General features: G+C 37.5%; 1 protein-coding gene across 3 annotated transcripts in view; it reads left to right on the forward strand.

Moving 5' to 3' along the window:
* Nucleotides 1-24558, forward strand: part of RAI1 (retinoic acid induced 1) — a 602776-nt gene that overhangs the window by 169305 nt on the left and 408913 nt on the right. For 2 of the 3 annotated variants that reach the window (XM_053694390.1, XM_053694387.1), the window contains exon 2: nucleotides 15486-15653. The exons of the other annotated variant lie outside the window; for it this stretch is intronic. The gene's annotated coding sequence lies outside the window, so the exon portion shown is untranslated. The remainder of the gene's footprint in view (nucleotides 1-15485; nucleotides 15654-24558) is intronic. 3 annotated transcript variants of the gene reach the window in all.

Consider the following 24558-nt stretch of genomic DNA (forward strand, 5'->3'; position numbering starts at 1 on the left):
TTCACTTGTAGTCAACATGAGAAAGTGTTCCTGTGTTGAGTTTTTTGTTGTTGTTGTTGGAATAAGACTAAACTGTAATGAGATTTAAGAAGCCTATCTCCAGCCATACAGGCGTTGGTTAAATTGTATGCTCTCAAGGACAGAAGCACAAGGCTGAAGCATTACAGTATATAGTTCTGAATTTGTGTCTTCTAAACATGAACACGGTATTATGAACTTCTTGTCTCCTCTGTTGTAATGAGGTGTAGCAGTGCTTAATGACTGTGAACGGGCTAGTATAATTGCACCTATGGGGGGGGGGGGGAGGAAGTGGGCTTCGTCTACAGGCATCATTACATAGATAAACCCGAGAAGTTACTGGGATGGGTCTTAGCAGGTGCTTCAGTGTCAAAAAGCTGTGATGCAGGTTGTCTAGTATGACAAGATGCTCTATAGTGATGTGTTTACATAGATCTATCCTTTTGCAGTGACATGCAGATTTACATAATATGCAGAGCGCTGCAGTACATGCAGTGATACATAACAACATGGACTGATCTACAGTATTATATACTTGAAATGGCATACAGAAATATATATTGTGTTATTAAAAACAGCTATTCTGTAACATAGATCATTGGCATACAGAAATATATATTGTGCTATGACAGAGCTAGTCTGTAACATATAGATCATTGGCATACAGAAATATATATTGTGCTATGACAGAGCTAGTCTGTAACATATAGATCATTGGCATACAGAAATATATATTGTGCTATAACAAACAGAGCTAGTATGTAACATATAGATCATTGGCATACAGAAATATATATTGTGCTATGACAAACAGAGCTAGTCTGTAACATATAGATCATTGGCATACAGAAATATATATTGTGCTATGACAAACAGAGCTAGTCTGTAACATATAGATCATTGGCATACAGAAATATATATTGTGCTATGACAAACAGAGCTAGTCTGTAACATAGATCATTGGCATACAGAAATATATATTGTGCTATGACAAACAGAGCTATTCTGTAACATATAGATCATTGGCATACAGAAATATATATTGTGCTATATCAAACAGAGCTAGTCTGTAACATATAGATCATTGGCATACAGAAATATATATTGTGCTATGACAAACAGAGCTAGTCTGTAACATATAGATCATTGGCATACAGAAATATATATTGTGCTATAACAAACAGAGCTATTCTGTAACATAGATCATTGGCATACAGAAATATATATTGTGCTATGACAAACAGAGCTAGTCTGTAACATATAGATCATTGGCATACAGAAATATATATTGTGTTATGACAAACAGAGCTATTATGTAACATATAGATCATTGGCATACAGAAATATATATTGTGCTATAACAAACAGAGCTAGTCTGTAACATATAGATCATTGGCATACTGAAATATATATTGTGCTATGACAAACAGAGCTATTCTGTAACATATAGATCATTGGCATACAGAAATATATATTGTGCTATAACAAACAGAGCTAGTCTGTAACATATAGATCATTGGCATACAGAAATATATATTGTGCTATAACAAACAGAGCTAGTCTGTAACATAGATCATTGGCATACAGAAATATATATTGTGCTATGACAAACAGAGCTAGTCTGTAACATATAGATCATTGGCATACAGAAATATATATTGTGCTATGACAAACAGAGCTAGTCTGTAACATATAGATCATTAGCATACAGAAATATATATTGTGCTATGACAAACAGAGCTAGTCTGTAACATATAGATCATTGGCATACAGAAATATATATTGTGCTATAACAAACAGAGTTAGTCTGTAACATATAGATCATTGGCATACTGAAATATATATTGTGCTATAACAAACAGAGTTAGTCTGTAACATATAGATCATTGGCATACAGAAATATATATTGTGCTATAACAAACAGAGCTAGTCTGTAACGTATAGATCATTGGCATACAGAAATATATATTGTGCTATAACAAACAGAGCTAGTATGTAACATATGGCATACAGAAATATATATTGTGCTATGACAAACAGAGCTAGTCTGTAACATATAGATCATTGGCATACAGAAATATATATTGTGCTATAACAAACAGAGCTAGTCTGTAACATATAGATCATTGGCATACAGAAATATATATTGTGCTATGACAAACAGAGCTAGTCTGTAACATATAGATCATTGGCATACAGAAATATATATTGTGCTATAACAAACAGAGCTAGTCTGTAACATATAGATCATTGGCATACAGAAATATATATTGTGCTATGACAAACAGAGCTAGTCTGTAACATATAGATCATTAGCATACAGAAATATATATTGTGCTATGACAAACAGAGCTATTCTGTAACATATAGATCATTGGCATACAGAAATATATATTGTGCTATGACAAACAGAGCAAGTCTGTAACATAGATCATTGGCATACAGAAATATATATTGTGCTATAACAAACAGAGCTAGTCTGTAACATATAGATCATTGGCATACAGAAATATATATTGTGCTATGACAAACAGAGCTAGTCTGTAACATATAGATCATTGGCATACAGAAATATATATTGTGCTATAACAAACAGAGCTAGTCTGTAACATATAGATCATTGGCATACAGAAATATATATTGTGCTATGACAAACAGAGCTAGTCTGTAACATAGATCATTGGCATACTGAAATATATATTGTGCTATGACAGAGCTAGTCTGTAACATATAGATCATTGGCATACAGAAATATATATTGTGCTATAACAAACAGAGCTAGTCTGTAACATATAGATCATTGGCATACAGAAATATATATTGTGCTATGACAAACAGAGCTATTATGTAACATATAGATCATTGGTATACAGAAATATATATTGTGCTATGACAAACAGAGCTAGTCTGTAACATATAGATCATTGGCACACAGAAATATATATTGTGTTATAACAAACAGAGCTAGTCTGTAACATATAGATCATTGGCATACAGAAATATATATTGTGCTATGACAAACAGAGCTAGTCTGTAATATATAGATCATTGGTATACAGAAATATATATTGTGCTATAACAAACAGAGCTAGTCTGTAACATATAGATCATTGGCATACAGAAATATATATTGTACTATGACAAACAGAGCTAGTCTGTAACATATAGATCATTGGCATACAGAAATATATATTGTGCTATGACAGAGCTAGTCTGTAACATATAGATCATTGGCATACAGAAATATATATTGTGCTATAACAAACAGAGCTAGTCTGTAACATATAGATCATTGGTATACAGAAATATATATTGTGCTATGACAGAGCTAGTCTGTAACATATAAGATCATTGGCATACAGAAATATATATTGTGCTATAACAAACAGAGCTAGTCTGTAACATATAGATCATTGGCATACAGAAATATATATTGTGCTATGACAGAGCTAGTCTGTAACATATAGATCATTGGCATACAGAAATATATATTGTGCTATAACAAACAGAGCTAGTCTGTAACATATAGATCATTGGCATACAGAAATATATATTGTGCTATAACAAACAGAGCTAGTCTGTAACGTATAGATCATTGGCATACAGAAATATATATTGTGCTATAACAAACAGAGCTAGTCTGTAACATATAGATCATTGGCATACAGAAATATATATTGTGCTATGACAGAGCTAGTCTGTAACATAGATCATTGGCATACAGAAATATATATTGTGCTATAACAAACAGAGCTAGTCTGTAACATAGATCATTGGCATACAGAAATATATATTGTGCTATGACAGAGCTAGTCTGTAACATATAGATCATTGGCATACAGAAATATATATTGTGCTATGACAGAGCTAGTCTGTAACATATAGATCATTGGCATACAGAAATATATATTGTGCTATGACAAACAGAGCTAGTCTGTAACATATAGATCATTGGCATACTGAAATATATATTGTGCTATAACAAACAGAGCTAGTCTGTAACATATAGATCATTGGCATACAGAAATATATATTGTGCTATAACAAACAGAGCTAGTCTGTAACATATAGATCATTGGCATACAGAAATATATATTGTGTTATAACAAACAGAGCTAGTCTGTAACATATAGATCATTGGCATACTGAAATATATATTGTGTTATAACAAACAGAGCTAGTCTGTAACATAGATCATTAGCATACAGAAATATATATTGTGCTATAACAAACAGAGCTAGTCTGTAACATATAGATCATTGGCATACAGAAATATATATAGTGTTATAACAAACAGAGCTAGTCTGTAACATATTGATCATTGGCATACAGAAATATATATTGTGCTATGACAAACAGAGCTAGTCTGTAACATATAGATCATTGGCATAAAGAAATATATATTGTGCTATAACAAACAGAGCTAGTCTGTAACATATAGATCATTGGCATACAGAAATATATATTGTGCTATGACAAACAGAGCTAGTCTGTAACATATAGATCATTGGCATACAGAAATATATATTGTGCTATGACAAACAGAGCTAGTCTGTAACATATAGATCATTAGCATACAGAAATATATATTGTGCTATGACAAACAGAGCTATTCTGTAACATATAGATCATTGGCATACAGAAATATATATTGTGCTATAACAAACAGAGTTAGTCTGTAACATATAGATCATTGGCATACAGAAATATATATTGTGCTATAACAAACAGAGCTAGTCTGTAACATATAGATCATTGGCATACAGAAATATATATTGTGCTATGACAAACAGAGCTATTCTGTAACATATAGATCATTGGCATACAGAAATATATATTGTGCTATGACAAACAGAGCTATTCTGTAACATATAGATCATTGGCATACAGAAATATATATTGTGCTATGACAGAGCTAGTCTGTAACATATAGATCATTGGCATACAGAAATATATATTGTGCTATGACAAACAGAGCTATTCTGTAACATAGATCATTGGCATACTGAAATATATATTGTGCTATGACAGAGCTAGTCTGTAACATATAGATCATTGGCATACAGAAATATATATCGTGCTATGACAAACAGAGCTATTCTGTAACATATAGATCATTGGCATACAGAAATATATATTGTGTTATAACAAACAGAGCTAGTCTGTAACATATAGATCATTGGCATACTGAAATATATATTGTGTTATAACAAACAGAGCTAGTCTGTAACATATAGATCATTGGCATACTGAAATATATATTGTGTTATAACAAACAGAGCTAGTCTGTAACATATAGATCATTGGCATACTGAAATACATATTGTGTTATAACAAACAGAGCTAGTCTGTAACATATAGATCATTGGCATACAGAAATATATATTGTGCTATGACAAACAGAGCTATTCTGTAACATATAGATCATTGGCATACAGAAATATATATTGTGTTATGACAAACAGAGCTAGTCTGTAACATATAGATCATTGGCATACAGAAATATATTGTGTTATAATAAACAGAGCTAGTCTGTAACATATAGATCATTGGCATACAGAAATATATATTGTGTTATAATAAACAGAGCTAGTCTGTAACATATAGATCATTGGCATACAGAAATATATATTGTGTTATAATAAACAGAGCTAGTCTGTAACATATAGATCATTGGCATACAGAAATATATATTGTGTTATAACAAACAGAGCTAGTCTGTAACATATAGATCATTGGCATACAGAAATATATATTGTGCTATGACAAACAGAGCAAGTCTGTAACATAGATCATTGGCATACAGAAATTTATATTGTGCTATAACAAACAGAGCTAGTCTGTAACATATAGATCATTGGCATACAGAAATATATATTGTGCTATGACAAACAGAGCTAGTCTGTAACGTATAGATCATTGGCATACAGAAATATATATTGTACTATGACAAACAGAGCTAGTCTGTAACATATAGATCATTGGCATACAGAAATATATATTGTGCTATAACAAACAGAGCTAGTCTGTAACATATAGATCATTGGCATACAGAAATATATTTCTCCAACATAGGTGTGTCCGGTCCACGGCGTCATCCTTACTTGTGGGATATTCTCTTCCCCAACAGGAAATGGCAAAGAGCCCAGCAAAGCTGGTCACATGATCCCTCCTAGGCTCCGCCTACCCCAGTCATTCTCTTTGCCGTTGTACAGGCAACATCTCCACGGAGATGGCTTAGAGTTTTTTAGTGTTTAACTTTTGCTTCTTCTGAGGCTATTTTTTGGGAGAAAGGTTTTGCAAGCCGTGGTGCCTTCCATTTAGGTGACCTGATTTGCTCCCTCCCTTCATCCGTGTCCTAAAGCTTTGGTATTGGTTCCCACAAGTAAGGATGACGCCGTGGACCGGACACACCTATGTTGGAGAAAACAGAATTTATGTTTACCTGATAAATTACTTTCTCCAACGGTGTGTCCGGTCCACGGCCCGCCCTGGTTTTTTAATCAGGTCTGATAATTTATTTTCTTTAACTACAGTCACCACGGTATCATATGGTTTCTCCTATGCAAATATTCCTCCTTAACGTCGGTCGAATGACTGGGGTAGGCGGAGCCTAGGAGGGATCATGTGACCAGCTTTGCTGGGCTCTTTGCCATTTCCTGTTGGGGAAGAGAATATCCCACAAGTAAGGATGACGCCGTGGACCGGACACACCGTTGGAGAAAGTAATTTATCAGGTAAACATAAATTCTGTTATTGTGCTATAACAAACAGAGTTAGTCTGTAACATATAGATCATTGGCATACAGAAATATATATTGTGCTATGACAAACAGAGCTAGTCTGTAACATATAGATCATTGGCATACAGAAATATATATTGTGCTATGACAAACAGAGCTAGTCTGTAACATATAGATCATTGGCATACAGAAATATATATTGTGCTATAACAAACAGAGCTATTCTGTAACATAGATCATTGGCATACAGAAATATATATTGTGCTATGACAGAGCTAGTCTGTAACATATAGATCATTGGCATACAGAAATATATATTGTGCTATGACAAACAGAGCTATTATGTAACATATAGATCATTGGCATACAGAAATATATATTGTGCTATGACAAACAGAGCTAGTCTGTAACATATAGATCATTGGCATACAGAAATATATATTGTGCTATGACAAACAGAGCTATTCTGTAACATATAGATCATTGGCATACAGAAATATATATTGTGCTATAACAAACAGAGCTAGTCTGTAACATATAGATCATTGGCATACAGAAATATATATTGTGCTATGACAAACAGAGCTAGTCTGTAACATATAGATCATTGGCATACAGAAATATATATTGTGCTATAACAAACAGAGCTAGTCTGTAACATATAGATCATTGGCATACAGAAATATATATTGTGCTATGACAAACAGAGCTATTCTGTAACATATAGATCATTGGCATACAGAAATATATATTGTGCTATGACAAACAGAGCTAGTCTGTAACATATAGATCATTGGCATACAGAAATATATATTGTGCTATGACAAACAGAGCTAGTCTGTAACATATAGATCATTGGCATACAGAAATATATATTGTGCTATGACAAACAGAGCTAGTCTGTAACATATAGATCATTGGCATACAGAAATATATATTGTGCTATGACAAACAGAGCTAGTCTGTAACATAGATCATTGGCATACAGAAATATATATTGTGCTATGACAAACAGAGCTAGTCTGTAACATATAGATCATTGGCATACAGAAATATATATTGTGCTATAACAAACAGAGCTATTCTGTAACATATAGATCATTGGCATACAGAAATATATATTGTGCTATAACAAACAGAGCTAGTCTGTAACATATAGATCATTGGCATACAGAAATATATATTGTGCTATGACAAACAGAGCTAGTCTGTAACATATAGATCATTGGCATACAGAAATATATATTGTGCTATGACAAACAGAGATATTCTGTAACATAGATCATTGGCATACAGAAATATATATTGTGTTATAAAAAACAGAGATATTCTGTAACATAGATCATTGGCATACAGAAATATATATTGTGCTATGACAGAGCTAGTCTGTAACACATAGATCATTGGCATACAGAAATATATATTGTGCTATGACAAACAGAGCTAGTCTGTAACATATAGATCATTGGCATACAGAAATATATATTGTGTTATAGCAAACAGAGCTAGTCTGTAACATATAGATCATTGGCATACAGAAATATATATTGTGCTATAACAAACAGAGCTAGTCTGTAACATATAGATCATTGGCTTACAGAAATATATATTGTGTTATGACAAACAGAGCTCAGAACTCAGAACATTGCAATGATGTGCATAATTATATTTGTCACGCAGAGTACTGTCCTGACATACAATTATATAATAGCATGCAGAAGTCTGCAATAAAATAGATGCATAATGTGCAGAGTATTGCAGTGGCATACAGAGATATAGTAATATGCAGAGCATTGCAGTGAAATGCAGCTTTATATAACAGCATGGAGAGCATTACTGTGTGACTATACTAATGTGCGGAGCATGACTGTGCCATACAGAGATACATAGGTAATATATAATGACGTGCAGAGTATTACGGTGACAAATAGGGACATGTTCAGACAAGCAGAAATGTACAGAGACGTAACCATTGCCACAACCTTTAACCATAACTCCCTATTTTCAGTGTATTTTTTGTCTCTTCTTCCTTTTCCATTTCCTCCTATTCTTTCTCACTAATCGACTCCTCAGTGCTTCTTTGTCCCCTGCCTCTATCTAAGACAGGAAGTTAAAGGGACATTCAAGTCATTTTTATTTTCATAGTATATGTCAGCAATTAAGCACTGCATTGCAAAAGGTCTGTACAACAACTTATATATTTAAATCATTTAGGCCTAGATTTGGAGTTTGGTGGTAGCCGTGAAAACCAGCGTTAGAGGCTCCTAACGCTGGTTTTAGGCTACCTCCGGTATTTGGAGTCAGTCAAAAAAGGGTCTAACGCTCACTTTTCAGCCGCGACTTTTCCATACCGCAGATCCCCTTACGTAAATTGCGTATCCTATCTTTTCAATGGGATCTTTCTAACTCCGGTATTTAGAGTCGTGTCTGAAGTGAGCGTTAGAAATCTAACGACAAAACTCCAGCTGCAGAAAAAAGTTAGTAGTTAAGAGCTTTTTGGGCTAACGCCGGTTCATAAAGCTCTTAACTACTGTACTCTAAAGTACACTAACACCCATAAACTACCTATGTACCCCTAAACCGAGGTCCCCCCACATCGCCGCCACTCGTTTAAATTTTTTTAACCCCTAATCTGCCGACCGCCACCTACGTTATACTTATGTACCCCTAATCTGCTGCCCCTAACACCGCCGAACACCGCCGACCCCTGTATTATATTTATTAACCCCTAACCTGCCCCCCACATCGTCGCCGCCAGCTACCTACAATAATTAACCCCTAATCTGCCGACCGCAAAGCGCCGCCACCTACATTATAGCTATGTACCCCTAATCTGCTGCCCCTAACACCGCCGACCCCTATATTATATTTATTAACCCCTAATCTGCCCCCCTCAACGTCGCCTCCACCTGCCTACACTTATTAACCCCTTATCTGCCGAGCGGACCGCACCGCTACTATAATAAAGTTATTAACCCCTAATCCGCCTCACTAACCCTATAATAAATAGTATTAACCCCTAATCTGCCCTCCCTAACATTGCCGACACCTAACTTCAATTATTAACCCCTAATCTGCCGACCGGAGCTCACCGCTATTCTAATAAATGTATTAACCCCTAAAGCTAAGTCTAACCCTAACACTAACACCCCCCTAAATTAAATATAATTTTAATCTAACGAAATTAATTAACTCTTATTAAATAAATTATTCCTATTTAAAGCTAAATACTTACCTGTAAAATAAATCCTAATATAGCTACAATATAAATTATAATTACATTGTAGCTATTTTAGGATTAATATTTATTTTACAGGCAACTTTGTAATTATTTTAACCAGGTACAATAGCTATTAAATAGTTAAGAACTATTTAATAGTTACCTAGTTAAAATAATTACAAAATTACCTGTAAAATAAATCCTAACCTAAGTTACAATTAAACCTAACACTATACTATCATTAAATTAATTAAATAAAATACCTACAATTACCTACAATTAAACCTAACACTACACTATCAATACATTAATTAAATACAATATCTACAAATAACTACAATGAAATAAACTAACTAAAGTACAAAAAATAAAAAAGAACTAAGTTACAAAAAATAAAAAAATATTTACAAACATAAGAAAAATATTACAACAATTTTAAACTAATTACACCTACTCTAAGCCCCCTAATAAAATAACAAAGACCCCCAAATAAAAAATGCCCTACCCTATTCTAAATTACTAAAGTTCAAAGCTCTTTTACCTTACCAGCCCTGAACAGGGCCCTTTGCGGGGCATGCCCCAAGAAGTTCAGCTCTTTTGCCTGTAAAAAAAAAACATACAATACCCCCCCCCCCCAACATTACAACCCACCACCCACATACCCCTAATCTAACCCAAACCTCCCTTAAATAAACCTAACACTAAGCCCCTGAAGATCATCCTACCTTGTCTTCACCTCACCAGGTATCACCGATCCGTCCTGGCTCCAAAATCTTCATCCAACCCAAGCGATCCATCATCCGGTGGCTGAAGAGGTCCAGAAGAGGCTCCAAAGTCTTCATCCTATCCGGGAAGAAGAGGCGATCCGGACCGGCAACCATCTTGATCCAAGCGGCATCTTCTATCTTCATCCGATGACGACCGGCTCCATCCTGAAGACCTCAACCGCGCACCCATCTTCATCCGGCGACGTCCAACTGAAGAATGACGGTTCCTTTAAGGGACGTCATCCAAGATGGCGTCCCTCGAATTCCGATTGGCTGATAGGATTCTATCAGCCAATCGGAATTAAGGTAGGAATATTCTGATTGGCTGATGGAATCAGCCAATCAGAATCAAGTTCAATCCGATTGGCTGAACCAATCAGCCAATCAGATTGAGCTCGCATTCTATTGGCTGTTCCGATCAGCCAATAGAATTGCGAGCTCAATCTGATTGGCTGATTGGATCAGCCAATCGGATTGAACTTGATTCTGATTGGCTGATTCCATCAGCCAATCAGAATATTCCTACCTTAATTCCGATTGGCTGATAGAATCCTATCAGCCAATCGGAATTCGAGGGACGAAATCTTGGATGACGTCCCTTAAAGGAACCGTCATTCTTCAGTTGGACGTCGCCGGATGAAGATGGGTCCGCGGTGGAGGTCTTCAGGATGGAGCCGGTCGTCATCGGATGAAGATAGAAGATGCCGCTTGGATCAAGATGGTTGCCGGTCCGGATCGCCTCTTCTTCCCGGATAGGATGAAGACTTTGGAGCCTCTTCTGGACCTCTTCAGCCACCGGATGATGGATCGCCAGCCCCCGCTTGGGTTGGATGAAGATTTTGGAGCCAGGACGGATCGGTGATACCTGGTGAGGTGAAGACAAGGTAGGATGATCTTCAGGGGCTTAGTGTTAGGTTTATTTAAGGGGGGTTTGGGTTAGATTAGGGGTATGTGGGTGGTGGGTTGTAATGTTGGGGGGGGGTATTGTATGTTTTTTTTTACAGGCAAAAGAGCTGAACTTCTTGGGGCATGCCCCGCAAAGGGCCCTGTTCAGGGCTGGTAAGGTAAAAGAGCTTTGAACTTTAATAATTTAGAATAGGGTAGGGCATTTTTTATTTTGGGGGTCTTTGTTATTTTATTAGGGGGCTTAGAGTAGGTGTAATTAGTTTAAAATTGTTGTAATATTTTTCTTATGTTTGTAAATATTTTTTTATTTTTTGTAACTTACATCTTTTTTATTTTTTGTACTTTAGTTAGTTTATTTCATTGTAGTTATTTGTAGATATTGTATTTAATTAATGTATTGATAGTGTAGTGTTAGGTTTAATTGTAGGTAATTGTAGGTATTTTATTTAATTAATTTAATGATAGTATAGTGTTAGGTTTAATTGTAACTTAGGTTAGGATTTATTTTACAGGTAATTTTGTAATTATTTTAACTAGGTAACTATTAAATAGTTCTTAACTATTTAATAGCTATTGTACCTGGTTAAAATAATTACAAAGTTGCCTGTAAAATAAATATTAATCCTAAAATAGCTACAATGTAATTATAATTTATATTGTAGCTATATTAGGATTTATTTTACAGGTAAGTATTTAGCTTTAAATAGGAATAATTTATTTAATAAGAGTTAATTAATTTCGTTAGATTAAAATTATATTTAATTTAGGGGGGTGTTAGTGTTAGGGTTAGACTTAGCTTTAGGGGTTAATACATTTATTAGAATAGCGGTGAGCTCCGGTCGGCAGATTAGGGGTTAATAATTGAAGTTAGGTGTCGGCGATGTTAGGGAGGGCAGATTAGGGGTTAATACTATTTATTATAGGGTTAGTGAGGCGGATTAGGGGTTAATAACTTTATTATAGTAGCGGTGCAGTCCGCTCGGCAGATTAGGGGTTAATAAGTGTAGGCAGGTGGGGGCGACGTTGTGGGCGGCAGATTAGGGGTTAATAAGTGTAAGGTTAGGGGTGTTTAGACTCGGGGTTCATGTTAGGGTGTTAGGTGCAGACGTAGGAAGTGTTTCCCCATAGCAAACAATGGAGCTGCGTTAGGAGCTGAACGCGGCTTTTTTGCAGGTGTTAGGTTTTTTTTCAGCTCAAACAGCCCCATTGTTTCCTATGGGGGAATCGTGCACGAGCACGTTTTTGAGGCTGGCCGCGTCCGTAAGCAACTCTGGTATCGAGAGTTGCAGTTGCGTTAAAAATGCTCTACGCTCCTTTTTTGGAGCCTAACGCAGCGAATCTGTGGACTCTCAATACCAGAGTTATTTTAAAGGTGCGGCCAGAAAAAAGCCGGCGTTAGCTACGCGGGTCGTTACCGACAAAACTCTAAATCTAGCCGTTATTATTTAATTTAGTAAAATGAACAAAATTGACATTGTTTGGCATTTTACACATTTTGTAAAGCCTTTTGGGTGTTTATTTTATCTCCTTCGGAGCAGTAAAAACAGTAGATTCCTATAATCAACAAATGCATGATAACAAGACAATGCAATAGAACTTAGTCTGATCTTCAAATGAGTAGATTTTTTTCTGACAAATGTCAAAGCTATGTCTATTTCCACTCCCCCTGTATCATGTGATAGCCATCAGCCAATCACAAATTCATATACGTATATTCTGTGAATTATTTTACATGCTCAGTAGGAGCTGAGTGTAAATATAAAAAGACTGCACATTTTGTCATTTTATTTTGTATATATACTGTATATGAGCTCCTATTCTAATCAAGCAGTGGCTGAGTTGATTGTTGCAGGGTTGGAGTTCTGATGTCTGCTGTATGTACTCCAGCTCCTCTGTGGACAATGAATATACCCCATCTCCTCTGGGGACAATGAATATACTCTAGCCCCTCTGGGGACAATGAATGTACTCCAGGCCCTCTGGGGACAAAAAATATACTCCTGCCCCTCTGGGGACAATGAATATACTCCAGGCCCTAGAACAACTAATATACTCCAGCCCCTCTGGGGACAATAAATATACACCAGCCCCTCTGGGGACAATACATATACTCCTGCCCCTCTGGGGACAATAAATATACTCCTGCCCCTCTGGGGACAATAAATATACTCCTGCCCCTCTGGGGACAATAAATTTACTCCTGCCCCTCTGGGGACAATAAATATACTTCAGGCCCATTGGGGGCAATTAATATACTCCAATCCCTCTTGGGACAACAAATATACACCAGACCCTCTGGGGACAACAAATATACTTCAGGCCAGTGGGGACAATAAATATACACCAGCCATCTGGGGACAATAAATATACTCTTGCCCCTCTAGGGACAATGAATATACTTCAGGCCCATGGGGACAATTAATATACTCCAGGCCCTCTTGGGAAAAATAAATATACTCCAGCTCTTCTGGGGATAATATAATGCTCTTGCCACTTCAGGGACAATTAATATACTCCAACCCCTCTGGGAAAAATAAATATACTCGAAACTTCTGGGAACAATGAATATACTCCAGCCCCTCTGGGGACAATGAATATACTCCAGCCCCTATGGTACCAATAAATATACTCCAACCCCTATGGGAACAATGAATATACACCAGCCCCTATGGGGGCATTTGTGCTTACCATTTAAAAACCGGCTTTATACTCTTTTTGAAGTTCTGTTTAGCCAAAGCAACCCTTCTTTCTTAAACATATTTTCAGACTATTAGTGGCCGCCACAGATATTATTTAACATCAGATTAGCTTATGCCATTAATACGTAATGTTGTGTATTTCTATAAATGTGTAGTTTGGACAAAAATATTGTTACCACTTAAAGATAGGCAGAAAATATTTAAGGTCTTTATAACCCAAATTCATTGTGTTTATAGCAGAATTATGAGCAACTTTAGTAATTGTCAACAACATCATAATGAATCCATAATTTAAGACAACCAAATACAATGCAACAAAATTTGGGTCCCACTCTACCATACGGCGTTACTGTGCACTGCTTATGGGTGTTATGGATAATGACAGTAGAGGACCCCCAAAGACTAGTGAAATAATTTAAGTTTGACCAAATAACAACCACTCCACAGGTTCCTCCTCGGAATCGCCTCACCTGAATGCCAAGCCACAATTTCACTGCTTACAATTGCACTTTTGTGACAGTTACAGCCACAAGTTTATTAAAACTAGTCCACCAACTTTGACCAACGGACCTCCAGATAGCTTAATTTACAGTGGTATAAAAAAAAACCTTAGGGAAAGCACAAATGATCTTACGTCAATGTAACCAAGTAACCACCGCTTCTGCCCTTATTGGGCACTTGCCTATGTGTCCTCCTGACCTCACCCTAAGTTCAAGGTCAGAGGTTTAGCATGATCAGAAACCAAGGCTGCACTAAGAAGCAGACTTTAGTTCTGCTGACAATGCAGGGTGCACTGTGTGCATTCCAATGTTGTAGTTGGATTCAGCAGAAGGGTGCGTCACGATTAGCAGACAGGGTCTGCAGGCTTCCTCCAGTAACTGAGTGGATTGTGATCCTGTGGCTGAATTGGCTTCTGCTAACATCAGACTTTGCTTGGTTATTCTTTACAGAAGTCCTTGCAATTTTGCTCCTGAGTTGTTCTCCTGGTTCTAAGCCTAGATTATGACCTGGTTTACGTCTCTTGCCTTACACCTGCCTGTACCTTGAATTGTGGAATGATAAACTGCTTGCTGACTTTTGGAACAGAACTTTTAACTTCTCTTTTGCTTTCCCTCTTTTGCTGTGACATCAGGCTGCTCAGTCTTTTATTCTGGCATTGGACCCTGGCTTGACTACTGACCATTCTTCTGGATATTGCCTGGCTGCAGACATCTGGTTCTATCTTCTTGGTGACAACCTCGTCCTGTTGCTGACATCTGCCTGTAAAGCATCTCCTGCAAACTTGGTTCCAGCTCTTAAGGTAAATCTCTCACACAACACCCTGTGAAACCTGTCAGGGTTAATCCCTCCATGTTCTCCCTTCCTATTCAGTCAGTTCACAGTATGAATGGTAAACCCCCTCCTACTCCCACCCACATGGAGAAAGCTGGCTTACTTTAAGCTCTGCTCCACTTCTTTTTATTTTATTACTGAATGGATTATCTTCAGTTTAGATAACAGCTCTTACCCGATAATGTTCCATTTACGTGAAGTACATGTGTCCTGCCAGGCACAAAGCTTTCCCATATACCCTTCCTATGTATATGTGGTTATTTGATAACTATTGGACAGTTGACACACACCATATACAAGGTGTTCCCTTTCTGTATAGCTCTAAATATGTGTGTATACGAAAGAGCACCATTTGCGCATGCCAAAAATATGTAAAGTAAAAGCCATTTAAATTGATGTTGAAACTATTAAAGGTAGAAAACTGCTTGGGACTGGCAAAGGTTTGGATTTCAGAATAGTTTAGATTTTGGAATATTTGCATCTTTAAAATGGGACAGTTTGGAGAGGGGATGGAACCAAATGTAAACAACAATAATGTCATTTAGGCAATAGTTACATGTAGTTATACAACTTATACATGTAACTTAAAGGTAGTTTTATATAATTTGTATTACTTTTGTATATATAGTACCCTCAGAAAGATAGTACAGTAATAGGTAATATTTGTTGTTTTAAATATATATAGACTGTTATTTGCATTTTAGAACACACACAAAAAAACAGAGGCAGACAAGATTGTCAATAGCATTTTTTGATCATTTTGATTAAAAAGTTTGGATTTCAAAATAAGTTTGATTTTGGAATTCCGGATTTGGGGATTTGCACCTGTACTGCAGTATTGTTTTTTGTACTAATTCTCACTGAGTAACATCTGCCTCTGAATTACTGTTGGAAAGGGACACGCCTCTGCAAGTTTGATAAAAAAAATATTTATTCAGGACATGAGTAGTGAAAGAACAAAAACTGAAATACATTTTGAAATGTTTTCCTTTGGATGAAACAAGGCGGGGGGGGGGGGGAGGTTAACTACAATATGCCAATATTGGTAAGGTCGGTACATAGCTGCACATTTACTACACAAGATACCTCCTTGTCAATAGGGTACATTTTGCTCAAACGCTTCTGACAGTGGGGTCAATTTACTAATGTGCAAGTGGACATGATACGATGTAGTGTATCATGTCCGCTGCACCTGGTGCAATACCGCCCCCTGCAGATTCACAGCAATTTTAAATTAGGCAGTTACTCTTAGGCACTAGTTTAATTGCATTGTGTCAATTAACTGCAGAATAGTTTTTTTTTTTAAAGTTTTATAATATATTGCAGTTGAAAGTTGTATTACAAATTTAGCTGTAGAGAAAAAAAAATATCTCCAATTTGTATGTTTCCTTTCCTGATTCTCCTACTTATCATTTATATGTGGTTGTGACTGAGCATAAGATTGATAAATTCTTCCTAGGCGCCATTTTCTCCATCCTGTTTGTTAGAACCAGACTCTCTTAAAGGGACATGAAGCCCAACATTTTTCTTTCATGATTCAGATAGAGCTTGCAATTTTAAACAGCTTTCTAATTTTAATTTAAAGGGACAGTCTTACCTGAAAATGTTTATTGTTTAAAAAAATAATATCAGTTTTGCATAACCAACACTGTTATATTAATATACTTTCTCCAACATAGGTGTGTCCGGTCCACGGCGTCATCCTTACTTGTGGGATATTCTCTTCCCCAACAGGAAATGGCAAAGAGCCCAGCAAAGCTGGTCACATGATCCCTCCTAGGCTCCGCCTACCCCAGTCATTCTCTTTGCCGTTGTACAGGCAACATCTCCACGGAGATGGCTTAGAGTTTTTTAGTGTTTAACTGTAGTTTTTATTATTCAATCAAGAGTTTGTTATTTTAAAATAGTGCTGGTATGTACTATTTACTCAGAAACAGAAAAGAGATGAAGATTTCTGTTTGTATGAGGAAAATGATTTTAGCACCGTAACTAAAATCCATGGCTGTTCCACACAGGACTGTTGAGAGCAATTAACTTCAGTTGGGGGAACAGTGTGCAGTCTCTTACTGCTTGAGGTATGACACATTCTAACAAGACGATGTAATGCTGGAAGCTGTCATTTTCCCTATGGGATCCGGTAAGCCATGTTTATTAAGATAGTAAATAAGGGCTTCACAAGGGCTTATTAAGACTGTAGACTTTTTCTGGGCTAAATCGATTCATTATTAACACATATTTAGCCTTGAGGAATCATTTATTCTGGGTATTTTGATATGATTATATCGGCAGGCACTGTTTTTGACACCTTATTCTTTAGGGGCTTTCCCTAATCATAGTCAGAGCCTCATTTTCGCGCCGGTATGGCGCACTTGTTTTTGAAGAAAATTGGGAAGCGGATTTTCTGAGTCGTCAGACATTGCATCCGGGGGAGTGGGAACTCCATCCGGAAATCTTTGCCCAAGTCACTCAACCGTGGGGCATTCCAGACATGGATCTGATGGCCTCTCGTCAGAACTTCAGAGTTCCTTACTACGGGTACAGATCCAGGGATCCCAAGGCGGCTCTAGTGGATGCACTAGTAGCACCTTGGACCTTCAAACTAGCTTATGTGTTCCCGCCGTTTCCTCTCATCCCCAGGCTGGTAGCCAGGATCAATCAGGAGAGGGCGTCGGTGATTTTGATAGCTCCTGCGTGGCCACGCAGGACTTGGTATGCAGATCTGGTGAATATGTCATCGGCTCCACCATGGAAGCTACCTTTGAGACGAGACCTTCTTGTTCTAGGTCCGTTCGACCCACTCCAGCTGACTGCTTGGAGATTGAACGCTTGATCTTATCAAAGCGAGGGTTCTCAGTTTCTGTTATTAATTCTCTTGTTCAGGCCTGAAAGCCTGTAACCAGAAAAATTACCACATAATTTGGTATATCTGTTGGTGTGAATCTGCAGGATTCCCTTGGGACAAGGTTAAGATTCCTAAGAGTCTATCCTTCCTTCGAGAAGGATTGGAAAAAGGATTATCTGCAAGTTCCTTGATGGGACAGATTTCTGCCTTGTCTGTGTTACTTCACAAAAAGCTGGCAGCTGTGCCAGATGTTCTAGCCTTTGTTCAGGCTCTGGTTAGAATCAAGCCTGTTTACAAAATTTTGACTCCTCCTTGGAGTCTCAACCTAGTTCTTTCAGTTCTTCAGGGGGTTCCGTTTGAACCCTTACATTCCGTTGATATTAAGTTATTATCTTGGAAAGTTTTGTTTTTGGTTGCAATTTCTTCTGCTAGAAGAGTTTCAGAATTATCTGCTCTGCAGTGTTCTTCTCCTTATCTGGTGTTCCATGCAGATAAGGTGGTTTTGCGTACTAAACCTGGTTTTCTTCCAAAAGTTGTTTCTAACAAAAACATTAACCAGGAGATAGTTGTGCCTTCTTTGTGTCCTAATCCAGTTTCAAAGAAGGAACGTTTGTTGCACAACTTGGATGTAGTTCGTGCTCTCAAATTTTACTTAGCAGCTACTAAGGATTTCAGACAAACTTTGTCTTTGTTTGTTGTTTATTCTGGTAAACGGAGAGGTCAAAAAGCAACTTCTACCTCTCTCTCCTTCTGGATTAAAAGCATTATCCGATTGGCTTATGAGACTGCCGGACGGCAGCCTCCTGAAAGAATCACAGCTCACTCCACTAGGGCTGTGGCTTCCACATGGGCCTTCAAGAACGAGGCTTCTGTTGATCAGATATGTAAGGCAGCGACTTGGTCTTCACTGCACACTTTTTCTAAATTTTACAAATTTGATACTTTTGCTTCTTCTGAGGCTATTTTTGGGAGAAAGGTTTTGCAAGCCGTGGTGCCTTCCATTTAGGTGACCTGATTTGCTCCCTCCCTTCATCCGTGTCCTAAAGCTTTGGTATTGGTTCCCACAAGTAAGGATGACGCCGTGGACCGGACACACCTATGTTGGAGAAAACAGAATTTATGTTTACCTGATAAATTACTTTCTCCAACGGTGTGTCCGGTCCACGGCCCGCCCTGGTTTTTTTAATCAGGTCTGATAATTTATTTTCTTTAACTACAGTCACCACGGTAACATATGGTTTCTCCTATGCAAATATTCCTCCTTAACGTCGGTCGAATGACTGGGGTAGGCGGAGCCTAGGAGGGATCATGTGACCAGCTTTGCTGGGCTCTTTGCCATTTCCTGTTGGGGAAGAGAATATCCCACAAGTAAGGATGACGCCGTGGACCGGACACACCGTTGGAGAAAGTAATTTATCAGGTAAACATAAATTCTGTTTTTTACCTCTGTAATTTCCTCCTATCTAAGCTTCTGCAGACTGCCCCCTTATCTCAGTTATTTTAATGACTTGCATTTTAGCCAATCAGTGCCGGCTCATAAATAACTCCACAGGAGTGAGCACAATGATATCTATATGGCACACATGAACAAGCGCTGTCTAGCTATGAAAAACTGTCACTGCACTGAGATTAAAGGCAGCTTTCGAGGGTGTAGAAATTAGCATATGAGCCTACCTGGGAGAACAAAGAAAATTTGAAGATAAAAGTAAATTGGAAAGTTGTTTAAAATTGCATGCACTATCTGAATCATGAAAGTTTCATTTTGACTTTACTGTCCATTTAAGCGAAACCTCTACATATCACAATCATAAATAAATAAAACGCACACTAATGTATGAATGCTCATTGGTTGAGAAGGGCAATTCACAAATCTATTTGGTGGAGGGGACACGCCTCTTCAAGCATTTATCAGTAAATTACTGAAAAATCAGTTGCTAAACTTTAGCCAATATATTATATTTAGTTTAGCAATTCTGGATTATGATGAGCATTTAAAGTGATATGGAAGTCAAAATTAAACGTTCAGATTCAGACAGAGCATACACTTCTAAAAAAAACTTTTGAATGTACTTATAGTGTCAGATTTACCTCTCATTTTAGCCAATCAGTGCTGACTCATAAATAACTCCATGGGAGTAACCACAATGTTATCAATATGACACACACAAACTAACTTTAAAAAACTGTCAAAATACACTGAGATAATAGGCAGCCTTCAAGTGCTTAGAAATTAGCGTATGGGCCTAACTAGGTTAATCTTTCAACAAAGAAGACCAAGGGGGGTGATTTATCGAGCTGAGGTGGACAGGGGCGCACATACACGCCCCTGTCCGGCACAGCTCGCCTCTGGCAGGCTGAATTCCCCTGGCGGAATTCAGCATTGCACACGAGCGCTATTTTGCGGTCTCGTGCAATCACGCCCTCTGTCCACGCACAGCCAATCACTCACGGGCAGGAGCTTTGAATATCCCCTGTCGGACTATACCGGGGAGATTGAAATTCGCCACTTTAAAAGTGGTGACAGGTTCGGAAAGCTGCTTGTTAAATACTGCATGCAGGTTCTCTTGTGAGAACCTGCAGTCGTATGGGGTCGAAAGGCTTGTGAAGCCTTTGATAAATCGACCCCCAAGAACTAACAAAGCAAATTTGATGATAAAAGTAAATTAGAAAGTTGTTAAAAATTGCATTTCCTATTTGAATCACGAAAGTTGAATTTTGACTAAACTGTCCTTTTCATTGATTTTTGTTGAAAAGAAGGGATGTAAGCTAAGGAGCGTGCATGTGTCTGGAGCACTATACGGCAGCAGTTTTGCAAAGACGTTATCCATTTGCAAGAGAACTAGATAGCAGCACTATTTCCTGCCATGTAGTGCTCTCTTTAACAAAGAATAAACTGGGAACGAAGCAAATTTGATAATAGAAGTAAACTGGAAAACCTTTTTTAAAAATTGTATTCTCTATCTGAATTACAAAAGAACATGTTTCAGGTTCATATCCCTTTAAAAGGTTAAGAGTAATTTAAAGTGATGGTTAACCTTGCATGGTTTAAAATTAAGTCCGGAATCTAAGATATATTTTAGATGGACTTAAATTGCGCTCGGTCCGCCCACTTCAAAACTCATATTTTTTGTGAGCTAACAAATGTAACTGTTCTCCAATCGGCAGGTTTAGCTACAAAAAAGTGTCATACGGCTAGAGTGTTGATTGGAGAACAGTTTAAACCGTACCCCACAAAAAAAATGAGTTTTGAAGTGAGCAGCCGGAGCACGGGGGGATTAGAATGGTACGGCTAGAATAAAAAGTAAGTTACAGCGCATCTTTATTAGAATTGATCAATTAAAGACCAACTTAAATATTGCTTAGATTCTGGACCTGATTTTAAAACATGTCAAGTTTACCATCACTTTAAAGACCATCCCACATGTCAGTATCTTGGCCACGAGGGAACTGATGCACTCTACCCTCTGTTTAGCGCCAAGTGTGTCGCATCTATGCATCTCATTCTGCTGCTATTAGAGCAATATATTCTTGTGTCATCCCCAAGCTTGAGTCACAAGTTTCACACTGCTACTAGTCCACTTTTCTTGATCTATAGTTTAAATCAACCCCATTATTACTCATTAGCCATGATATGAACCAGTCAGGAGTCTTTTTCCTCTGTAGTTTCCAATAAACTTACTTTTACCCAACCAGCTAATTTCTGTAATACTTCCATTCCTGACATTTTTTTTCCTTTGATTTGTTGACCTGTTTATCAAACAATATCACAGATACATGATAAAAATGTTCCAACACAAATATAAAATATTCTCAGCAATGTCTTAATATTCCCGTTTATACATAAGGCAGTCCCATATACAATGATTCAGTTCATATCCCACAAATGAGTACAGGTAGTGTATAGCATATCTTCACCTCCTAATATAACAACATAATAATATAATAATATACCAGAGTATTATGTTCCATTCCTGTTTTTTTTTTTTTTTTTTATTACCACATTTTTGCCTTTCCCACCAGTTCTTACCTTCCCTCCAGACCTATCGTCACCCCTCATCTCACTTAAACGTTGACCCCTGCAACTTCCTGATGTTAAAGGGCCATGATACCCAAATGTTGAAACACTTGAAAGTGATGCAGCATAGCTGTAAAACGTTGACTAGAAAATATCACCTGAGCATCTTTATGTAAAAAAGAAAGAAAATGCCTCAAAATGCCCTAAGTATTCACACCCCATTGTAAAGGACTTTAAGCAGCAAATCAGTATGTCTGTCCCGGGACAGGCAAGGGAGTGAGCCTCGTGCGCACTCATGTTATTTCCCTATTCGGTGTAAGGAAGTTTATCTCATGATATCACAGTAAAAGAGTTCATGACCTCAGCACTGCTGATGCTGATTGGTTGCTGTTCATTTCTTCATTTTATTTTTTATTTTTACCTGCATCTGGGAGCAGGTGAAGTATAACTTTTTACACAGCACTTACTCTGCTGAGCTGAGGAGATTGTGAGGTAAAATATCTTCCTTTTTTACATAGAGATGCTCAGGTGATATTTTCCTGTCAGCTTTTTACAGTTATACTGCATCAGTTTCAAGTGATTTAGCATATGAATATTATGTCCCTTTAAGTTAATCATACCCCATCTACAAAGTGATGAGAGGTGATTAGAGATAGAAAGGGACGTCCAATGGTCACAACTTTCAGGTTAAAGGGACATGAAAATCAGAATTAAACTTTCGTGATTCAGATAACACATCATTTTAATACAGTAAATTCTATGATCAAATGCACCTTTTTCTCTTGGTATATTTTTCTTTAAATGCACATTTGCATATCCTCAGCTGCAGCAATGCACTACTGGGAGCTAGCTATTGATTGGTCCTTAAGATACGCTCATCAGCTGTGTTCAGCTAGCTCCCTGTTATATAAACACTTTCACCTAGATTTAGAGTTTTGCGTTAGAAGGGGTGCGTTAGCTACGCGTGTTCCCCCCCCCCCCCCGCACCTTTTAAACAACGCTGGTATTTAGAGTTCTCTGAAGGGCTGCGTTAGACTCCAAAAAGGGAGCGTAGAGCATAATTTACCACCACTTCAACTCTAAATACCAGCGTTGCTTACGGACGCGGCCAGCTTCAAAAACGTGCTCATGCACGATATCCCCATAGGAAACAATGGGGCAGTTTGAGCTGGAGAAAAACCTAACACCTGCAAAAAAGCAGCGTTCAGCTCCTAACGCAGCCCCATTGTTTCCTAAGTCTGCACCTAACACCCTAACATGTACCCCGAGTCTAAACACCCCTAACCTTACACTTATTAACCCCTAATCTGCCGGCCCCGCTATCGCTGACCCCTGCATTATATTATTAACCCCTAATCTGCCACTCCGTACACCGCCGCAACCTACATTATAGCTATGTACCCCTAATCTGCTGCCCCTAACACCGCCGAACCCTATATTATATTTATTAACCCCTAATCTGCCCCCCCCCCAACGTCGCTGCTACCTACCTACACTTATTAACCCCTAATCTGCCGACCGGACCTCGCCGCCACTATAATAAATGTATTAACCCCTAAACCGCCTCACTCCCGCCTCAAAAACCCTATAATAAATAGTATTAACCCCTAATCTGCCCTCCCTAACATCGCCGACACCTAACTTCAAGTATTAACCCCTAATCTGCCGACCGGACCTCACCGCTACTCTAATAAATGTATTAACCGCTAAAGCTAAGTCTAACCCTAACACTAACACCCCCCTAATTTAAATATAATTTTAATCTAACGAAATAAAATAAATCTTATTAAATAAATTAATCCTATTTAAAGCTAAATACTTACCTGTAAAATAAACCCTAATATAGCTACAATATAACGAATAATTATATTGTAGCTATTTTAGGATTTGTATTTATTTTACAGGCAACTTTGTATTTATTTTAACTAGGTACAATAGCTATTAAATAGTTAATAACTATTTAATAGCTACCTAGTTAAAATAAGTACAAAATTACCTGTAAAATAAATCCTAACC

This window comes from Bombina bombina, chromosome 11 (assembly GCF_027579735.1).
Source record: "Bombina bombina isolate aBomBom1 chromosome 11, aBomBom1.pri, whole genome shotgun sequence".
In the NCBI taxonomy this organism is placed as follows: domain Eukaryota; kingdom Metazoa; phylum Chordata; class Amphibia; order Anura; family Bombinatoridae; genus Bombina; species Bombina bombina.